This window comes from Marmota monax, unplaced genomic scaffold (assembly GCF_021218885.2).
Source record: "Marmota monax isolate L192 unplaced genomic scaffold, Marmota_monax_Labrador192_F-V1.1 WCK01_AAM20220418_F8-fsc00318, whole genome shotgun sequence".
Classification (NCBI taxonomy): domain Eukaryota; kingdom Metazoa; phylum Chordata; class Mammalia; order Rodentia; family Sciuridae; genus Marmota; species Marmota monax.
Window position 1 is genome coordinate 812,227 of NW_026692274.1, and position 6,402 is coordinate 818,628.

The window sequence follows — 6,402 nt, forward strand, 5'->3', positions numbered from 1 at the left end:
TTGGGTTCAGTTTCTGAGATCTGAGTCCATGGTTGGCTGGCCCCTTTGTTTTGGGTCTGAGGTAGGGCAGAACATTATGGAAAAAGGGGCATGATGGAGGAAAGCTACTCAGGTCAAGGCAGCTGGGAAGCAGAAAGTGAGGAAGGGACCTGGAACAGATAAAGTTCCAAGGTCAAGTTCCTGATGAGACCTACTTCCTCCAGCCATGCCCCACCTGATAGTTACTACCCAGTCATCTATTCAAACCATTAATCCATCCAATTGCTTAATCCACTAATATAGATACCAATATGTAGACATTGCTCTGCTGCCTAGCACATGAGCTTTGGGGATATTCCAGATCCAAGCCATAACACCAATTCAAGTCAAACCCATATTCAAAAATCATTTAAAAATTGGACTTCTATAAATATGAAAGCATTCTGATAACTGAGATTTCAAACCAAGTGAAATATTTAAATATTCATTTGAGCAACTGAATTTTAAGCAAACAAAATGTCCTTGAAAATACTCTGAGCATTATAAACTGAGAACACAAAATGCAAACTATAATATTCTCATTTGGAAAGCAATTCCATTTCATCCACACCTGTTTTACTATTCTCTCTCTGCCCCAATTTTCTCTTTTCCTCTTTTCATGTGACATGCCATCTTGACTTGAATGTAGAAAACATTTTATGCTGAAAGTAACCAGCAATTTACAGGCTAATAACAATGACTGGACTACTAGTAGGAATAAAAATGGATCTTTAAATTGTAGCATTCCACTGTTGTTAATGTCACTTCCAGTGAAAGGAGACAGAAAGAATACCTGTTATCTATCTTTACAGTAATGATATTAAAAGTACTTAGTATAAATTCATGCTTGTATATGAGCAGATACCACACATAGAACAAGCTCAAGAACTGAGAAAATATATATTTTTAATTTTCTGCAAGTTTTCTCTTGCTGTATAAGGAAAGAGTCTTTATAAGAAAATAGAGCTATCTCAGAGCCCCACCTCACTTCTCAAAGATCATCACTGATCTGCTGTGATTCACCTCTACTCAGTGGAGGAAACAGAGTGCGGGGAGGACCTACTTAGGATCAGCAGGCTTGGCCAGCACTTCCAACACCTGCCAAGCAGTGACCAAAAGTAAAAGCTTTTTTTTTTTTTATCTAAGGTTGGGTTATTCCTAGTTTTTTGTGTTCATAGACATTACACACTGCCCTCTTTCATTCAGCACTTATATACAGAGCTCAGAGCAGAACACTGAATAGTTGTGCAAAAGACACAACTAATCTTGTTTTTCATTTGAAGATTCTTAAATACTGCCACTGTAATAAGGCCAATAAATTTGGAAACACCTGACATGGTAGGGAAAAAAAGTATCTGCGTATGTGCAAAATGGATAGGCTGTTCTCTTTCACCCATTGTGCATTCTCAGAAGCCCTCCATGTCACTCAATCTTAGTAAAAATGTAGAAAAATAAGGAACTCAATAACTGCCCAACAAATTCTAAAAAGAAGTAAAAATAAAGATCTAGAAAGAGTGGTTAAATAATTAATTTATTTATTTATTTATATTCTCTATAAAATTTCCACATGCTGAAAAACAAAGGAAAGCACTGCATTAGCTCTTTCCTGCATATCTGGATGTCTCCTCAGGACTGTGCCTAAACATAGATACATGTGCAACAAGGCTGTGGATACAGCTCAGTGGTACAGTGCTTGCCCAGCATACCTGTGTCAATATTTGGTATTTCAGAATTTAAATTCTCAGATACTCAGGACTCCAAATACCTAATTTTCCCAACATCTGTGAGATCTTTTTCTTTTCTTTCTTGATGTTCATAGTTCAATTGTTTCTAACTTCATTTGGAAATCATCAAATTATAAATATATTAGCTTTACAAATAAAGAAGTTTATAGAGTATGCATTTTACAAAGTTCACTCTTTCACTGTACTATGTAGGGGTAATACTATTTACATGTGGTTTATGAAATTAGATAACATTAAGGATTAATAATAAGACCAATGATAAACATGTTCCCTTCTCACAGCTGTACTCCTCTTTCTTAGGTTCAGCACTTGAGAGCATTTGATTAATGTAAGGCTCTTCTTGTTTGACATTAATTTCAAAGGAATTAATTAAAAAGAGAAGTCCTACATAAGTGAAATTACACAAGTCACTTGAATATGTAATTCTCCATGGCGATATGCCTGTCAATATATTCTCTTCTTTTCAGACACTTAAAGTTAAGTGAACACTATAAAATTGAGAACACTTATGATTATAGTATTATGTGCGATTTTAGATTACTTGATTAAATAAATAGAAATAAGAAAACATATCACTTATGCACACACACATGCATAAACACAGTATGTAGGACTGCAGATAGGTAGAACCTAAGGCCTTGCACATACTAGCAAATACCTATACTACAGAGTGACACCCCAAGCCCTTAATTAAGATTATTTTATATTGTAAGTAAAGAAAGTGCATTTTGCTTTTTAAAAATATAACTCAAACTGACTAAAAATATTTTGAAGTCAGTGAAAAATCACTTAATATTGAACAAACAATAGGTTCATCTCAAAAATAAGCTTTCCTACTGATTCTGCTTGCTATTGAGATGATCACGTGTTGTTTATGTTCTTCTCCATTCTGGTAATTTGGTGTATTCATTAAATTTTCCACATGAAGAATCATCTTTGCATCCAAAGAATAAATTCCACTTGGTTCTGGTTGCATAATCCTTTTCATGTTTTATTGAATTAAGTTTGCTAGTATTTTCTTGAGGATTTTATTCATCTCTACTTATCAGGGAACCATTTGCATTTCTTATCTTGTAGTATCTTTGTGAATCTTCAGTATCAGGGTAATGCTGGTCTGATATAATAACTTTAGAAATATTCATCCTTTTTCAATTGTTTGGCATAGTTCAGAATTATTGGTATTAATTGGTTAAATATTTGGTAGAATTTGCCTGTGAAGAAAACTGGTCCTGGGCTTAGCTTTGTTAAGAGGCTTTTTGATATTGATCTGATCATAATCAAATGAACAGATAAAGAAAGTGTGGTACTTGTATACAATGGAATATTATTCATCCTAAAGAAGGAAGAAATTCCTACCATATGTGATAACACAGATGAACCAGGAGAACATTGTGTAAGTGAAATAAGCTAGACATAGAAAGACATGTGCTGCAAGATTCCACTTTTTTGAGGTTTCAAAAGTGGCCAAACTTAGAGAGTATAATGGTGGTTGCCAGGAGTTGGGGGAGAAGAATAGGAAAAATACAAGTTTCTGTTTAATAGGCATGAATTTTCAGCTGAGATTAAGAGATCTGGTACACAACATTGTGCCAATAGTTAATGAATGATAGTAAATTGTGTATTGTGGTGAGCCCCTTCTGCCGTTTCTGCAGATTATGGTCGCCATTACAAGATGACGCTGGCTCCGCTGTGGTCTGTGACAAACAACTCCTTATCTGGGAGAGTTGGCACATGATTTTTCACCACCCTGTACACCACCCTGTGAGAAAGCTCCACGCGGCAGCTTTGCATTGGGGCTTGGGATGCTTTATTAAGGCTGGGAGGGGCATCCGAGAGAAAGAAGAAGAAATATCCAGGGCCTGAATAAACTGTTGAAAGAAGATTCCCGAGTTGCGTCTTCCTTGCGGGCAAGGGGTCGCGACAAGTGGTGCCGAGACCCGGGAACCAGAACTTTCAGCAGTCAGGGGTGGTGCACCGGTTAGTCCCAGGTAAGTGGGATCCACGATCAAAGCGGGGTTAGTCCCTAGTAAGTGGGATCCGCGACCAAAGCGGGGCAGCTCCTCTGTAAACACAGAGAGAGCCTTACATTTTATTGCAGCTACACTGTGTACTTTCGCTTTTGTTTTCTGTGTTTCTTTTGTTGTGTCATTTTGCTTTTGTTTTTTGTGCTTCTTTTGTTGTTGTGACGACAGGGACGCTCCCCTGTAAAAGGAAGAGAGCAGGGAATTCATAGAACGGAACGCTCCCCTGTAAAAGGAAGAGAGCGGGGACTTTTGTACTTTCACTTTCTTTATAGCTCTAAAAACATTATGGGTGTTGCTTCTTCAAGCCCAATTTTGTTGGCCCTAGATGGGTTGTTACATTCAAAAGGACTTAAGATAAAGCAGAGTACTTTGCAGATGTTTTTAAGAGAAGCTGATATAGCGGCTCCTTGGTTTGCTTTTTCAGGGAGTCTTACGGTTCCCAGCTGGGACAAATTAGGGAAAGATCTAGATTTCTCTCATGAGCAAGGTACCTTGCAGGGTGGCATTATAACACTTTGGAAGTTAGTTAGAGGATGTATAACAGATGGTAAATGCCAGGAAGCTGGGAGTGAGGGTCAAGCTATTCTTGAGCAACTGCATGAGGAAAAATCTGAAGGATCATGTAGTGAAGTGGCAGAGAGTATTAAAAGTAACAGTAGTGAGAAGGCAAAAGAGCCTGAAGATAAAAATAGGAGAAGGCTCTACCCAGACTTGACCGAATTAAAAACGCCTGAGAACACAAGCGACTCAGAGAGTTCTGAGGACCTTGATATATTGTTACAACAACTACATAAGATAAAAATGAAAAAGAAGAAAAAGGAGACACAGGGCACACAGGCCTACTGTAAGAAGGGGAAGGGAGTTAACATCGGTCAACAAAACTCTGAGGAGGAGGAGGTAGAATATCTAGAAGAAGATATGGTGCCGATTGCCCCACCTCTATATGTGGGGGGGAGCCAAGGTTCCGGGAGATATTTTCATGCACAAGTTTGGAGGACAATTAATACAGATATGGGACTTGCATACCCTGTATTTCAGGACAATAACAGGGGAAGATATCATGAGCCTTTAGACTTTAAGATAATTAAAACCTTGGCAGAATCTGTCCACACTTATGGCATAGATGCCGCTTTCACTCTCACTCAGGTGGAGGGACTTACTAGATTTTGCATGACTCCCTCAGATTGGGCTAGTCTAGTCCGCGCTTGTGTTTCCCCAGGGAAATATTAGGAGTCCAAAGTTGGCTGTTTAATGTTTCTGGCAGTACCCAAGACTCGGAGCGAGGTAGGAGACCTAAAATTACTTCACACAATTCACAATTGTTTAATGCTACATTACCCTCCACAGCAGTCTGTCTCCAATCTCCGTTCCTGTTTCTTTTGGCTAATGTTACATTACAGGGGATGCTTAATTGTTCTAATATTACCTGTTATTTGTCTGAGTGTTGGAATGGCTCCTGGACTACGGCAGTGATTATGAAAATTCTAACTTTTGTCTCGATCCCGGTTACTGCAGATCCAGAGTCATTTCCTATTGTTGAACTGATTGGAGCCCGTAGAGATTTTGGAATTACGGCAGCTATGGTGACAGCTGTGGCGGTGTCTGCTGCTGCAGCAGTTACAGCTGGAGTAGCCATGGCCAGCCAGGTACAAACTGCTGCCACTATTAATCAGGTTATTCAACAAACATCCACCATACTTGAATCTCAAAGTAGAGTTAATCAACATATTTTATCTGGGATTCTAGCTGCTAATCAAAGGATAGATCTGCTTCAAGCTTAAGTTGAGGAATTGTCTGACCTAGTACATTTGGGTTGTATTGATCAACGTGCACATTTATGTATAACCTCTGTCAGATTTAATGATTCCAGGAATGCCTCCTGCATCATCGGGGAATATATATCCGGAACCTGGTCCATGGAAGCAGAAAACTTGATCCAGTCTCAACTAACTCAGATTGCTGTTTTGAATAGTACCCGTGTCGAACCAGTGACTTTGGGTCAATTCACCAGTTGGCTATCCTCTGCCTTTTCCTTTTTTAAGGAATGGGTGGGAATGGGCATTTTTGGGGCAATGTGTTGCTTCGGTGTTGTACTTTGTGGCTTCTCTGTCGCCTTAAAACTCGCCATGCGCAAGAGAAGGCTATGATCGTACAGGCTCTTGCGGCCTTAGAAAATGGCATTTCTCCACAAATCTGGCTTGCACATCTTAAACAGTGATTTCTGGGCAGGGCCATTGCACCCCAAGTTAATTTCACATTGCACTGGGATTGGCCTGTCCTCTTCCTTATTCTCTCCCAGTGCTGAATAGCCCTTGCACTCTGCAGGTCTTGTTACCATTGCACGCAGATGGGTTTCAGGACTGGTACTTCTTCTCTGCTACAGAATCTATACCTTCCTCTAGGGCTTGGGGATGGCGTTGCCAATTTAAATTTTGTCATTACTACCAGGCTACTTGTGTTATCCTACTTCTCACCGTCGTCACGATGCAGGATGTGAGGCAAAGCACTGCACTTGAGTGATCCCTCAACGGACCTCAAGGAAAGCATGTCCTATTGCATGTGGGTTTGACGTCCACGCCCCGCCCTAAGAAAAAAGGTGTCGGCTGATATGGGAC